At 46.9% G+C, this 16,029-nt stretch overlaps 1 long non-coding RNA gene across 4 annotated transcripts in view; it reads right to left on the bottom strand.

The window, feature by feature from the left end:
- LOC127694219 (uncharacterized) overlaps nucleotides 1-6,603 on the bottom strand; it is a 34,589-nt gene extending 27,986 nt beyond the window's left edge. For all 4 annotated transcript variants that reach the window (XR_007979812.1, XR_007979813.1, XR_007979811.1 and 1 more), the window contains exons 1-2: nucleotides 6,409-6,603; nucleotides 382-474 (exon numbers count right to left, since the gene is read on the bottom strand). This is a non-coding gene — a long non-coding RNA (uncharacterized LOC127694219). The remainder of the gene's footprint in view (nucleotides 1-381; nucleotides 475-6,408) is intronic.
- Between the last annotated feature and the right edge of the window lie 9,426 nt (nucleotides 6,604-16,029).

The raw sequence follows: 16,029 nt of genomic DNA, 5'->3' as shown, positions 1-16,029 counted from the left end.
ATTCACTGACAACTATAGCATAGGCTTGCTGTAAGAATCAAAGAAGTTAATAGATGCTATGTAGACATAGCTAGCTGCTACCCAACACCCATGGATTCCACTGAGGTGATAATGGACCCTGGAAAAATGGTCTTCTTTCCAGACTCTGTTGCTGCAATGATCAGCCATGTGTCCATATCTCAGTCCTTGCCAAGGAAAGGCAGATGGGACTCTTGGTGAGGGTGTCATCTCTTGAATGGAGAGACAAGACTTCATGAGACACTTCTGCCTTCTTTCCAGAAACACATGTGTGGAAGAACTAGCCAACTTGTGGCAGTGAGGGCAAAACCACATACATGCCTTGGGATGACCGAACAGGTAGATGGAGGGAATTTAACTTACCAGTGGCATCCTTGGGCACCTGCACAAACTTATTTCCACTATCAGAGATCATTCTGGCTTAGACCTCTCTGTGCTGGAACTGGGGGAAGGAGACTGTCAAAAGATAACAAGATTGAAGATGGCTAAAGAATAATATATGTATTTATGACATTTTATAATGAAACTTATAACTTTGTACAATTATTAAATCCTAATAAAATGAGGCATGGAAATAAAGGAAGGAGGGAGACTGGACATTTTTTTTCCAAAACTAATTCTCCAGACTTGGTACTTTCTCTAGCCACCAAACTTCCATTTTCCTTTCCTCCCCAGCGGCATGCTTGAGAATCATAAGGACAGATTAAAGATGAACAGGAGAGATGCAAAGCCCCATTTCCACATTCTGTTCCTTTCCTTCAGGGCCTCAGTCTCCCTGTCTGCATTAGGACGGAGGACTTTGAGACATTGTGGCTCATAGCACCCCTGCTGCTGCTAAAATCTGAGACTTCGACCCCCACCCTGCCCAGCCCAGCACAGGCCTCCTGGAGAGAGGCAGCCTGTCATTCAGAGAACTCTCCTTCTCCAAAATCTAATATCCCCTCATCTCCCATTATGAGTTCAGTTATGGGAGCCTTCATAGCAGGTGTCATTAAATAGACATTAAGACCCAACAGGGCATGTTTTACAGGACCATTACCATATGCCTGATGTTTGCTGTGACAAATGGAGATCCAGCCAGCCACACCATGTGATAATGGGCCGGGAAACACCCCCTGGGGTGAGTTAATGTGATTAGAAGATGAAGCTCTCTTTGTTTAATACCACCCACTAGAAGGGGATGGTTTCCTCTCTGCTGATGCACCTTAAAGCCCATTTTCACCCTCCTCTTCCTGGACCAACAGCTTCTAGGGCCAAGGGGGAGGAAGAGAGACATCATCTCTCATGGCCAGACTGAAAAGCACATCACATGTGTCCGGAGGCACAGAACTAGCCTTCTGCTGAAGTTTAAATTGTGATTCCAAGATCAAGGGCTACTCTGCCTCAGTTTCCCTCATGGTTATTGCAAGTTGATGATGAAAACCAGAGTCAGACTAGCTAAGCAGAGAGAATTCCCTTTGCTCTCAGCTGCTAATAACATCTTGCTCAGTGTGGCTTCATTTATGAGAATGGAGACATTGACACTGTTACAATGTGATTAGTGAATCTTTTATTTAGATCCCCCACTCATGCCCTTGTGCTCTGTGATCAAATTCAGGGTGTGACCATTATTGCCTTTGGAGTGGGTCATTGCATATCCATACTAGTCAAAATCAAGTTACTGGTACCTCAAGTTTGTAGTTTCTTCTTCGTGCAGGCTTTGCATTGCCCACGAAGGTCCCCTACGATTAAACTTGACCCAAGGAGATATTTCCATTGGGTCCTCAAACTGTGGGCCCTTCTTGATTTCAGATTTCTGGGTATCATCATCATCACCATCATCATCATTGCTACCAGGATCCTCTTTGTCTGGCGTGCTGACCCTTATTGTACACAAAGGAAAAGTACCTTTTCCTAATGACTCCAAAGACTCCAAATCAAATAAAGACATATTTGATGATTGCCCAGTAGATAAAATATGAATTGTATGGCTGATGAGGGTGGGAGCCAGTATGTGTAATGTAATTTAGAAGAACATTTTTGCCAAGGCAGAAGGCGGTGCTGAGAGATTTACATTGACAGGACAAAAGTTCCCGAAAGCTGCGGTTCTCCCACGGCCTGAAATGATGTTATTTGCTGTTGGCAGACATCTCTGAGTTGGAAAAAGAAAGACCACACTTGCAGATTGTCACTTCATTTTACTCTTTTGTGGCTTCTGTCCAAAGTGCTGAAACAAGACTCCTCCTCTGTGGAGGCAGACTTTAAGAATGTTTGCCTCCTCTCTGCCTCACCTGCCTTTCTGCTTTGATTCCTCTGGTTTCCAGAGGCCTATGGGAGGCAGCAGAGACAGGACCACTGGGCCGCCATCTGAACTGCCTCTCTCTGTGTGTCAATCTCTCTCTCTCTCTCTCTCTCTCTCTCTCTCTCTCTCTCTCTCTCTCTCTCTTTCTCTCTCTGCCTCTCTTCTCTCTACTGGGAAGGTACCAATCACCCCTGGAGATGAGCATAATTTTGCTCTTTTGTTTGCTTAGTGCTTTCAACTTCACTCCCTTTGGTGCTTTGAATGAGAATGTCCTCCTATATGCTCATATATTTGAATACTTGGCCCCTTGTTGGTGCAACTGTTTGGGAAGGTGAGGTCATTGGGAGCTATGAGGTGTTTACTATTCATACAAAAGAAATTTCTCAGAGAGGTAGGATCATCAGACAAAAGTCAAGTCACCAGGGCCATGCCACATGGTTGCACAGGGAGGCCCCATCTAAGTGGACAGTGTTGGCATTGCAGACAAATACTAATGTCAGCATATGGTGGGTCTGATTCTGGACCTCCCAGGCTTGTCCTAGAGTGATCAGTCCTTCCTACACCCACCCAGACATCATAACAAGGTTCCCCATAGAAACATTAGAATGCCTGTTCTTCTGTGGACATAGAAGTGTGGGGACACCACGTCCTGACCATAGGGTAGTGTCCTCTGTGGTTGCTTCCATGGTTATCCCGGCTTGCTGGCTTTATTCTCATCCCTGATCCCAGTTAATGGCTAAGTCTCCTAGACTGAGTCTCAGGAGGCACTTTTGTGTCCGTGCTTTCCCTTTCCTACTTCTAAAACAATATGACAATCACCCTACAAAATAGTGTCCCGGGACCTAAGCATACTGTTGAGTAATGTGGGTTTTGCATTCAGGACTGCTTGTGGATGGACTCCATGCCCCTCCCCCACCAGAAGTGGCAGACCTCTTCCCAGCACTGCATGTGGTAGGACCTTCCACCAGCCTGCTGACAGGACTCTTGCAAGCTCCACTCTGCTGCCGTCAGCTGACCTAGTTTCATTCCTGTTCCCTTGAAATAGCCTCATCCCAGTTTGCTCTGTGTCGTCTGACAAATGTGTTTCTTTATTAGGGTGTACCAGGCCCTTGGAGGTGGCAGACCAGCGGGTCGTGGGCTAGCAAGGTTGCCATGGAAATTATTCACTTTCAATGAATTATTCATTTGTGTAGCCCATCTATAATGCCCCTCTGGGCTCACCGCTGACAGAAAGACACACAGACAGAGGTCCAGGGAAGATGGACTTTACAGCGGTAGCATTGCCTGAGAGATGCTTTACATAGGGGCAGAGACCCGGAGTTCTGACCCCTTATTCACACACCAGGGACAGTGGTCTTCTCCAAGAGTGTGCAGACTGGCTCCAAATGGCCAGAGTTCAAGTCTCTTCCTCGTCCTCTGTTTTATCTACTGGGAAGCTGGAGGAGACAGTTGCCTCTCGCGTCTGTTCCTGTATCTCTGACTTCAACACATAAAGCAGGCCAGGAATGGCTTGAGCTGGTACTGAGATTGGGCATCTAACCCAGACATGGCACCGAATGGAATCTGCTCACCTGAGCTGCTCTGTCTAGAATCAGGAAATTTATCCCTGCACACATGTCGCCTGCTGCCCCCACAGCAGCCATTGCCTAGGCTTATAAACTGAGTGTGTAGTAAAGGCCCAAAGGACCTGGTTCCTGCCTCAAAGGAAGGGTGGACTGTGCTCCTTCCACTCTTCTGGAGTTAGGAACTTTGGTACTGTGGCATTAACAGCCTGGCAGGGCTTGCCATTTTTACTAAAATCACCACCATCACCCACGCATGCTGGCCCAGCCTTCAAACTGACACTGAGTGGTAGAATAAAGGAGAAATGACCAATGCTATTTATGTTTTATCAGAGTTTTTTTTTCACTTTTTCTATTCTGACCTGAAACTAGTTTTTAAGCAGCCACCTCAACAAATGTGTAAAGATATAAATGGAAAGATGTTATTATAGAAGTATCGGACATTGCCTGGAAGCCCTTTAGCAGGGCGCAGACTATATATACTATAGTTGCTATCCCAAAACTCATCATCTAGATGACAAGAAAAGTGAACTAGACATAAACTTAGTGATGGGCCAAGATGCATAAGCACAGAGCTGAGCACAAAGAGCTATAAAACAGCAAGCGATATAAAATTCCACTTAAACAAAGCACATAACATGCATATACATCCCTGATGACTAGAGCCAACCTATAGCTGCTGATATAAAACAGCCTTGCCCAAATCCCCACCCATACAGTGAGGATCTCTGAAGGGTCCTTGTTGACAAGATCACATCTGTCTCTGTCCCCTCCTGCCCCAGCCCATCTGCCCCTTCCATTCTATTGGATGTTCTCAAAGTCAGGACTGTCTTACTGTCTTCGGTACCTCTGTTGTTCACACACCATAACCAACCGGTAGGCACAGGGAGTCAACCCTTTTCTTAATGCTTCCCTGAGCACTCCTAAGTCTCTGCATGTCAAGAATGCTGTGGAGGGCTTGTGAAAGCCTGCTGCAGCCTTTCATAGCAACAGAGCAAGCACGGTGTGATCCAGTCATTAGGTATCCCTGTTGGAGTCCTTTGGCCAATTCCCCCAAACAGGGCACAACCTCTCAACCCGCCCTAGGAGCTCCAAGCTCTTCTCTCTGTGAAACAGAGCAATTCAGTCTTCTGCCTCATCCGACCTCCACATTGAGGCCACATTGTGTATGTTCAGGTCCAAGCCCATCCTGAGGCTCCAGGTCAGCAGTTCTCAACCTTCCTAAGGCTGCAACCCTTTAATGCAGTTCCTCCTGGTGTGGTGACCCCCAACCATAAAAGTATTTTCATTGTTACTTTGTAACTGTGAATTTGCTACTGTTATCAATTGTAATATAAATAACTAATATGTAGTTTAACTGATGTGAGCTCTCTAGGAAAGGTTTGTTAGATCCCCAAAGGGGTCATGACCCACAAGTTGAGAACCACTGCTCCAGTTCAATTCCCAACAGCCATTCCAGCACAGAACCTGGCTTCCTTAGATAGCAGTTGTCAAATAGCAATGCAATCCACAGACACACATGCACACATGAACACACACACACACACACACAGACATAATCAACCTAGAATAATGTCACCCAAATGATAACAGTGGTTGTTTCTCAGAGATAATTTGGTTTTGTTTTTTAATTTGCCTTTTCTTATTTGTGTTATTTGAACTTTCTAAAATAGGTACAGGGTATGTTTCTAGTCTGAGCAGAGAAAAGACAATATCCTCTGTGGTGCAGATACCCAGATCAAGTGCTTGCCGAGAATCCCTCACTGCATGCAGTAACTGAACCTGAGCCCTCTGCTCCTGAGCAGATCCATCTCAGCACATCTCCCTGGCCCTATCCTATGGTGCCACAGTGGCAGGCAGCCAACATTCCAGCCAGTGTGGCCTTCCCAGACATTCTGCTCACTGGAATTTGGAGAGTGGCTATAGTAAAACACCCCGTCCCCCCCCCCACCATGTGCACAGAAAGCCAGTGAGTCCAAGGACTAAAGTGTCCCTTCCCTACCCATTTCATAGGAACTTTTTAACTGAACCACAGGTCAAATGAGTGGCTTGCCAGAAGCAGGGCTCAGCATCTCTGGCATCTGGTGAAGGCAACCTTGGTCCCAGGATGAATACTTGGGATGCCACCCCAGTTAGAAAGAAGGAGGACCACTGGAAGACTAGGGGAGCACTCCAAAGCCCCAAATCTCAGCCTCAGCAGACACATGTGGTATTCTTCTCGTCACTGTGAGATTTCATGGCTTGCTACCACTACTCTGCTGTGGAAATGACAGGAAATGAGCGTTGTTTTGTTGCCCAGAAAATGATACAAGAACACATGAAACAGTGGTCCAGAAGAGCAGAAGCAAGTCCTATGGTCAGCTCTGAGACGTGATCCTCAGGAGAGGAGGCTTCCAACTCCCCTCTGCTCTGACCCTGGCCTGGCCTGGGTCTCTACCCCGTGACCTGTTCGAGGCCGGTATTAATCATCTAGCAGAAATAGAATTTTAGCTCTGACCCCCATTGGAGCCTGGCACTAAGTCGCTCATTGTGAGCATGTAAAGTCACCTCTCACGGAGTGACTCTTGTGCTTCTCAGATCTCATTTATGAGGAGTCCTCAGCAGAGTGGCTCCGTGTTGTGTACTTTCTGACATCATAGGTCCTCAAACCACAGTACAAGGGCTGCAAGGTAGGACGGAGAAAGACATAGCCCGTGGATTCATATAAGCAACTAATGAGAGGCCCTGAAACCCATTAGTCACATATTGTGGCCATAATATCACATAACGAAGGACCCACAAGTTCAGGAAATGACAACAGATGTCTCCTTATTGGCAGATATGGCTCCTGTGTTTTTCACGCCAGGCTGTTTTGGTCCATTTCTGGAGTCCCCTCTTCCTTCCTCTGGGATGATGATCATAACTTATTCCTCAGAACAGATGAGAGACGGCAAGATTCCATGCCAAGACAGGCAACTCCTTAACAGTGTTGGCCAGAACTCATATCAGCAGGAAAGAAGGCAACTCCAGCCTCTTCTATTGGGAAGTCTGGTAAGGCTACGCGGGAAGGGACCAGCGCTCCATTTGACGATCAGGAGTAAAATGAGAGGAATGGGAAATGCCACACATGCCTCACTACCCGAGAGGAAACACCAGGGTTCAAACTGACCCTCAGCCACTACGATGCAGTGTGACCTTGCTTCCTTTTCTCTGTTCCTTCCACAGCTGTGCAGACCAAACTCTAGCTCATGGTCTTGATGGGGACGGAGAAGTGGAGGGAGTGAGCAGACCTAGGTACCTGCTCTCTCTCTCTCTCTCTCTCTGAGAGTTCTCCTGCTCTAAGAAAACTGCTGCCAGCTTCCCATGCTGGATGGGAAGCCAGGGAGGAAAGTCACACCTTGTCACCAAGGCCCATTCATCAGCAGTGCCTGCTTCCTGCCCATCAAGGGCAGGGGACTGTTCACTCATGCCCAGCTTCTGGGAAGACACCTGACATCTGGGATAAAGTGACTTTAAAATATAGCAGTGATTCCCCCCCCCATAGTATTTCATGCAGGGTGCTCATCTGTGAACCCCAACTCCTGGTCTCTTAGTAGGGACATTACTGTCAATATCTATCTACTTTCCGTATCTGAGGTTCTGACACACCAACTATAGGAAATGGCCATGGTCCTGAGTACGGGATCCAATGTTCTGAGTTCTGATCTCATGCTTTTGCTCATTCCCAGGCCTCTATTTTCCTGTTTGTAAAACAGCTTAGGCCACCATATCTGCCCAAGAACCTTCCCATCCAGGAAGTTCCCACTCCCAGGATGCTGGCATGCCATTGATGCTTCTAGACTCTGTTCTGCCTATGATCGTGCTCCTAGTTCATTGATCCAAAACACTCACTGTCCAGAGTACTCAGTCTCCTATCACTGGGGAGGAGGGGTAAGTGTTGGGGAAGGGCCTGGTTAGCTCAGAGCTGTCAGGCTCCAGGGCTTTCCAAACCACCTCATGTTAATCTTAGAACTGGAAACTCCTGAAGAATCCTGTTTGGAGCCACAAACCAACGGCCACAGCAACAGCTTGGAGTGCACTATGAACACGGAGAGTACACTCTGTGTTCATAGTGCACTCCGGCCCCTGGAACCCTCAGTAGGAACTCCACTGAACAGTATCTCCAGGCCATTTTAAGGCACACCTTATAGTTTGGGTACACTGACACTGTAGGCGCTGTTTCCATGCTTTCCCATTAGAGACTCTGTGTGTGTGTGTGTGTGTGTGTGTGTGTGTGTGTGTGTGTGTGTATGTGTGTGTGTGTATGTGTGTGTGTGTGTGTGTGTGTGTGTGTGTGAGAGAGAGAGAGAGAGAGAGAGCACGTATCTACATACTTCTAGCTGCCTTCATTCCCAGCAGTCCCCACCAGCGTCTCTGCCAGAAGGCTGCCCTAGGGCTTCTGGAGACCCCTTTGCCTATGGCACAGACAGCCTGAGGGCTTAGAAACTTACATCCACTCAGGGACAGCCCTTCACCCAGGGCTTCCCAATTTTTCCCAGTTCACTGAAGCCCAGGTGTCTTAGTCATCTCACAAAGAACTCATTCCGAGGCCAAAAGCTGGACATATAAACAAAACACACAAAAACAAAAGCCAAACTATCAGTTGCATCTATTTTAGTATCATGGGTCAAACAGCTTTAACAACAGTTATATCCTAATGCTGTACCCACCACTTGTAATGATACATAAAAGTGAAGGCAGGAAATAACATGTCAATTTTACCCATAAATAACCTCATTTGTATATTGACAGGATGCTCGTGCCTGTTTGCCACTGACTAAACTCTTCCATGCTTGGGATCTAACTGGGTGCTGCTGCCCTCATTCCCTGCTCCAGCTGATTTCCACCAGGTCCAGGCTTTTGATCCCAGCTGCTGCTTCACACCCAGCATCACAGAGATTTGACGTCACTCCAGGGAATGTAGGACAATCTGATGCTTAAACAGAACTGTCTTGAGAGTGGGTGTCTGGCAGCTAGTGCTGTGTTTTCCTCTGAAAATTCAGATATCCAACAGTAGCTTGGGTCATTTGGCTCAGGGATTGGAAGGCACGGTCCAACCTATAATTGATGTTGCCTGTATCTCAGCATCTAGCCTTTTCACCTGGTTCAAATCAGGATAACTCTGAGCTGTTCAGAGCTGCCCGCAGAGCCTCAGGTATAGCAGATTAAGATGGAGCCATTACTTGGCCACCTTTCCATGTGTTCTCTTCCCATTCCAGTCTCCACTCTCCACCCACTCCTGGATGACTCTGGGAATACTTCCTAACAAGGGTCTCTCACAGGAATCTCTATCCTGGGGTCTGCTTAAGGGTACCCTGCTTAAGGAAATGGTGCTCTGAGAGGAAGGCTGGGACTAGTGCAAGGTGGTGTCATTCCTGGGAGAGCATGAGCCCCTCTACCTTGAAAAATGACCGTGGAGGGAAAATGATAATGAAGGGCCAAGCCCAAACATCTTAAAAGAACAGAGTTACCAGCACTGGCCACAGGCTAGATATGGAACAGCGAGAGAACCCTATATATTGTCCAACTTAGTGATGTCACAGATGGTCCTGGGAGTAAAGAGTCAGAGTCTGGCAAGAACATTTGGTAAGTTCTCGTTCCCACGTACAAATTACAACCTCTGAAGTCCCAATTGTAAGAGAGAGAGAGAAAGTTGAGCAGGCAAATTTCTCCACCCACTTTTTTAAAAAAGGTTTTGTTTAAATGCCTGCTTGATGTGCTGCTACCAGCTTCATTAACCTCCTAATAATTATACTAATTATGCCACGATCTCTGCATAAGGATGTGTTTGGAAGCCCCACTCCCGCTCAGCTTCAAATGGCAGGCAGCCTGTGCCGGAGCCACGGAGCCACTGTGTTGCTGTTATGCCCTGAAATGTTTTAAGGAAACAGACACAGCACCTGTTGAAAGCCACCGTGCCTGGGGGCGGCTCAACTTGAGCAAACTGAGCATGCTCGAAGCAGGGCCACACTCTGCTGAGTCCCACTTAGGTCCCACAGAGGAACAGATAGGGAGCAGAGCTGCCATGCTCCAGGGCCCCATGGTGGGGGCAGGAGCTGCACTTTGGTACTTCCTAGCTGTCCTCTATACCTCTGACAACCTGGAGCTAGGAGAACTGCCAGCCCCATTTTACAGGCAGGAAGTCCTTAGCCACTCATCTCATGCACGCGTTCATGGAGTCTGTCCTGGAGTCTTTGCTTTCCTACTAGGTCCATTGATCCTAGGATTGGTTTTATTACTATTTTTTCCATCTCCATATAACCCAGGATCTCACATTTTAAAATCTTTAGAAATTAAAAAGAGGTTGCTCTCCTTGGACCTAGCAAACAGCCGAAGGTCCCATATGTAAATTCACCAATCTAGAATCTATTAGCCTTCATTCACCAAGCCATCAAGCCAAATCTCCCCCCAGGGTAAGTGAATTCAGGACCAAGAACCACGCAACTTAAGGTGACCACCCCCACCACACCCCCCTCTCCACTGGAGTTGTTGGAACTAGCCAAGCTTGAACTGTTCCCTAGCCCCATTGCTTTTCCTGTGGGATTCCCACAAGTACCATACCTTAGCTAGACATTTGTCCTTGCATTCTGTCCCCTGGCCAGCTCTAACGCTTCCCCTGCATGGCCCTGAAAGGCAAAATGCTCTATGTTATTTCTAGATGTGATGGTTAACTTGTCAACTTGACAGAATCTAGAATCTCCTAGTAGATGGGCCTCTGGGAACGCCTGTAGGAGAGTATCCTGGTTATATTAATTGATACGGAAGAAAAACATCTTGTGTGTGAAACCTTATTCCCTCAGTAGGGATCCTAGACTGTTTGTTTGTTTGTTTATTATTTATAAAGTTTCAATTATGCGTCTGTGTGAGAGGCAGGTGTGCATGTGAGTGCAGGTGTCTGAGAAGACAAGTTGAGGATATCAGATCCACTGAAGCCAGAGTAAGGGCATTGTGAGCATCCTGAAATGGGTTCTGGGCACCTGACCTTCAATCCTTCTAAGAGCAGGGCTTGCTGTTGACAACTGAGCCTCTCCAGGACCGAAGCCTCTTTAAATAAAGTGATCTGAGCACTGATATGCTTGCATTCACCCCGTCTCCTGCATGTGGATAAAATGTGACCAACTGCTTCAAGTTCCTGCCGCCATGACTCTCCCCACCTTGATGGACTGACTGTATCTCAAACTGGGAGTGGAATAAACCCCTCCCCCTCAGTAGCTTTTGTCAGACTATTTATTACAATGGGAAAAGAAGCCAAAACGCTAGGGAACCATGGCAGCTTCAGACCGTCCTGCTGATGGCTCAACCTCCTGAAACTATTAATCAGCTGCATTTACAAATTAAGACCTGGGCACCGGAGAACAGCCCCTTTAATTATCTAGAAGGGAAACAGAAGCAGTAAGTCGTCCGAAAATCCCAGTAACCTCAAGAAGGAAGGCAGCAGACAGTGGTGGGAACAAGGGAGACCTCAGAAGAAAAGCAGAAGAGACATCAGCAGGATTCTGAGCAGAGGGCTCTAGTGTCTGGGCTGGCACCTTGAGTTCCACCCAGATCAAGGGCACAGCTGAGGCTGGTCAAGTAGAGGCCCATGGGCTTCATTTTTAAATCTCCACTATGTTCAGACCAAGATAATGTGTGTGTGTGTGTGTGTGTGTGTGTGTGTGTGTGTGTGTGTGTGTGTGTGTGTGGAGAGAGAGAGAGAGAGAGAGAGAGAGAGAGAGAGAGAGAGAGAGAGAGAGAGAGAGGGAGGAACAAGTTTATTAAGAAATACACAGCATTTTATATATAGTTTTCTTGAAATTAAAAATGGGAGAATGTCAGCAAAGGACTCTCATACAATGGGAAGAAGTCGTCAGGAAGCCAATCAAGTAGTGTTGAACACATGGAAATCGGGATATCTCAAAAGCGTCACAGAAGAGCATGCAGCAGCCCTGGGACTGATGGTGACAGCCCTTTAGGGTGGGAAGAGCTGTGTTCTCAGGATCTGAAGCCACCACTCCTGCAGGGCCCAGGCCCCAGGCCATTACTGGCTCTGCCAAGCCTATAACTGGTTTTAGACGAGAAGCTATGTTTCTTCTTTGCACATCTGGTTCTCAGGGAAAAGCTCCTGGGCCCTGGCCACAAGCTGTTCCCAGCTAAGCTGAGCATAGTCCTGGATTGGAGAAGGAGCTATGTTCCTTCTCCATACTTCAGGGCCTCAGGAAATGCCTGGACTGATCTGGCCTTCAGCAGCTATCAAAACCACTGGTGACCTTGAGAAGGAGTATCTATCAAACAGAATGAACATTTACTGACTTGAAACACTTCCCTATCATTAACTCTTGCTTTGACCATCAAGGTGCACCTCTAACCCAGTACATATTACAATACCATAGGGCAATACATGTCCCTAGAATGACTGAAAACAACTAGCTTCATTTTCTCTTCTATAAAATGTATCAGATGCTAAAGCTATTGTTCTTAGCAGGTTCCGTTTATAATATGGCACTTTTATCTTGTGGGTAGCCAACAATTGTCTAATTGGATTTGAAGTCTGCCAAACTGGAGGGAATCCATGCCTAGTACTGTAAACTTAGTCAGCTACCCCATGTCTGGAGAGGTCACAGAATCCTGAGGAGAATCTACTACTACTGCCTTGTTCCTAAATCAGTATAGTTTCTAACTGCATTCTAAATACTTGTCCTGATACTCACAGATAACCATAGCTCTCCTTCCCCCTCATCAGAGAAACTTCCTTTTGCAGGAGACTGTTATAGAAAGTCCAAACTGGTCAAAATGGAAAACTATGGGGTAGCCAACCTCATTCTCTCTCTCTCTCTCTCTCTCTCTCTCTCTCTCTCTCTCTCTCTCTCTCTCTCTCTCTCTCTGACTCTCTCTCTCTCTGACTCTCTCTGTGTGTCTGTGTGTTTGTGTGTTAAAAAGTTTTAAAAAACAAAATTAGTATTTTTAAAGCCAAGATGTTATGAGACAAGAAACCTCTATTGATACGTTGAGTCTATTTTTTGTTGATCATCTAGTGCCGAACTACACTTTTATTTGTAAAACTACATTTTTATTTGTAAATGGTTCCGAACTGGAGATAGCATCTGGATTAGGATGGAGACATGTGTCCGCTTCTTTCAGTTCCAGGCCCATCCAGTGCAGACTCACGCAGGCCCTGGGCACGCTGCCTCAGTCATTGTGTATTCGATTCCTGTGTACACTGATCAGATGTGCTTTAGGGGGTCTTGTTTTCTTGGTCCTCCATTCTTTCTGGTTCTCACACTCTCTCTGCCTCCTCTTCTTCAGGGTTCCCTGAGTCCTGAGTGGAGGGATTTGGTGGAAGCATCTCATTCAGAGCAGAATATTACAAGGGATCTCATTCTCTGCATGATTTCTGGCTGTGTGTCGCTGTATGTGGTTCCATCTGCAGCAGGAGGAAGCGTTTCTGAAGATGGCTGAACAAAAGCATGTCATTAGGAGTCATTTTATTCCTTTCTCTAAAAATTTGGTTTTACCCTTACTTAGTCCCTGAGCTACCTTGTCTCAGGTTCTTGGTCCTCCAAGCCATGTTGCCTATGGGTTCTGTTGGTTTCTGTGCAAAAGGTCCTGTCTGCCCGCAGGCCGCCGGGGGATGCGGTGGAGACGTGGGCTGCAATGAGATACACCAGGCCAAACAGTTGCACGTGGGACTTTATTTAAGATGGGGAAGGGGTAGTGGGCAGGAAGGAAGAAGAGAAAGAGAGAAAAGAAAAGAGGACGGGGGAGAAACGCTGCCCAGTTATATATGGGTGATGACGTAATTACAGGTAAAGGTGGGCCATGGAATTCTGGGTATACGGCAGCTGTTGCCTTGGCAACAGACCTATACATTGTCTTACTTGTCACTTGTATGACGTCACAAGCCTCGCAGGTCTCGGTACCTATAGGTTCCATCTCATGGAGGGAGCCTTAAGTCAAATCAGATATCAGTTAGATACTCCCACAAACTTTGTGCCTCCATTGCACTAGCATAGCTTGCAGGCAGGACACCGTTATAAATCAGAGGATTTATGGCTGGGTTGGTGTTCACATTTTTCCTTTTGTAGACTACAGAGTAATTTCTTGCACCAATGATGCTAGCATGTAGGGATAAAGGCTCTATGTAGGCACCAGCTGGACATCTCCATGTTCAATGAGTTGTAGGTATTGTCTTTGGCAACGGGGCCTTGATGTCAGTTTGTGGAGGGCAACCTATAGTCTTGGTGACAGTCTGGATTATTTGGGAATTCCCATGGGACCTCTTTGGCCAATAACTCATTTAAATGTAACCCAATTCCAGTTCTGAAATTTTCATTTAGTCCAGCCAGGGCTCTGTCTTTCTTGTTATTTGGCAATGACATTTAAAGTCCCTTCATGTATATATGTATGTATTTTACAAAGCTTCTATTCTATTAGTTTTTCATACTACCTGCCAAATGACCCTTAGTTTTAATTATCTCTCCCATATTTTCTCCTACTTCCTCTCCTTCTCCCCTTCACCCCACTTTACCCTCCCATTTCAGCTACCCTCAATCCATCTATAACTATTTAGTCTATTTCTCTTTCCTAGGGAGATCTAGTCCTTTACTCTGTATCTAATTCTATGGATTGTAGCTTGGTTATTGTTGACTTAACTGATAGTATCTACATGTAAGTGAATCCATATCATATTTGCCTTTCTAGGTCTGGATTACCTCACTCAGGATGATTTGTTTCTAGCTCCATTTACCTGTAGATTTCATAATTTCATTTTTTAATGGTGGAGTAATTAAATGTGCCACATTTTCTTAAGCCACTCATCTGTTGGGGACATCTAGGTTGCTTCGGGTATCTGGATATTGTGAAGGGAGAAGCAATGAGAGAAGTGTCTCTGTGGTAGGATGGAGCTTCGTTTGATAACATGCTCAAGAGTAGTATAGCTGAACCTGGAGATGGATCAACTCCTACCTCCTAAGGAACTGCCACACTGACTTCCACAGTGGCTGCGCAAGTTTGCATTCCCATCAGCAATGGAGGAGTGTCCCCTCCTCTACATCCTCACCAGCAGGAGCTGTCATTTGTTTTATTGATCTCAGCCATTCTGATGGGTGTAAGATGAAATCACAAAGTAGCTTTGATTTGCATCTCCCCGATGACTATGGCTGTTGAACACTTCTTTAAGTCAGACCAAGGCAATTTAAACAAAGTTTCACTCCTGCCAATCCAGGAGAGTAGGGCAGCTGGCCTGACCCAGAGATGCTAATGAGCACGTCTGGGAAGCTTGGTGTCTGGCTTGGCAGGGAGGCCTTGCACTCAGCATCCCCCCTGGGATGTGGGAAGAGGTGTGTGCTCAGCTGCAGCTGCCCAGGGAAGGCAGAGTGCCTTTGTGCCAACTGTCTGGAAGAGACCGTCTGGAAGACAGCTTCGCAGAGTCAGCCTCTGAGGAGACACAGGCTCTCCGGGCAGTATTTGCCAATGTGCTTAAAGGTAAAGATGGCTCCTCAGCCACACACTTCCTAATGGAGGGGCGGGGATCAAGCAAGCTCAGTGTATGGAGCAGAGTGTGGGTGTGACACAACTTTCCCTCGCCCTTTCTGGGAGTCTTTGTGGAGACTCTGCATGATTGCATGCTGGCAGCCTTATCTCTGCCTCCAGGAAGCTGGCACTCCAGGTGAACCAGAGCTGTTTACAGACACAGCACCAGGAGAGCCTGGGAGCCGCTCCTTGAAGAGGCTGAGGTAGGTCTTGGCAAGTGCAAGGCCTCTGAGCTAGTAGAAGCCAAAGTGCAGAAGTGCCTGGCACACACGGCTGAGGAACGGGCTAAGTGCTTTCCCCATTTGCCTGTGTTTCTCTTCAGAGAGAACCATTGGGACCCAGCTTCCAAGAGAAGCTTCCATTGTCCTGACCCCTCTACTGAAGTCCCATTCCCAGGAGTTGACATATGGCCTCATCTGAGGCAAAGGCAGGTAAGTGCTAGGCAAGGATCTCAACTAAGAACCTCCCTTATCTTACAGGTCTGTGTTCCCTCTCCAGACCCATGCACATACAGCCGTAACTCCAGGGTCTAAGGAATGCAGTGCCAGGGGTACTAGAGAGACTGGGAACCTGAAGCCGCTCCTCAAGACCCAGCTATGTGTAAGCAGCTGGGGAGGGGCAAAGAGCACACCCAATCCACTC

The sequence above is a fragment of the Apodemus sylvaticus genome, chromosome 10 (assembly GCF_947179515.1).
Source record: "Apodemus sylvaticus chromosome 10, mApoSyl1.1, whole genome shotgun sequence".
NCBI lineage: Eukaryota > Metazoa > Chordata > Mammalia > Rodentia > Muridae > Apodemus > Apodemus sylvaticus.
This window is presented reverse-complemented; position numbering and strand designations above follow the sequence as displayed.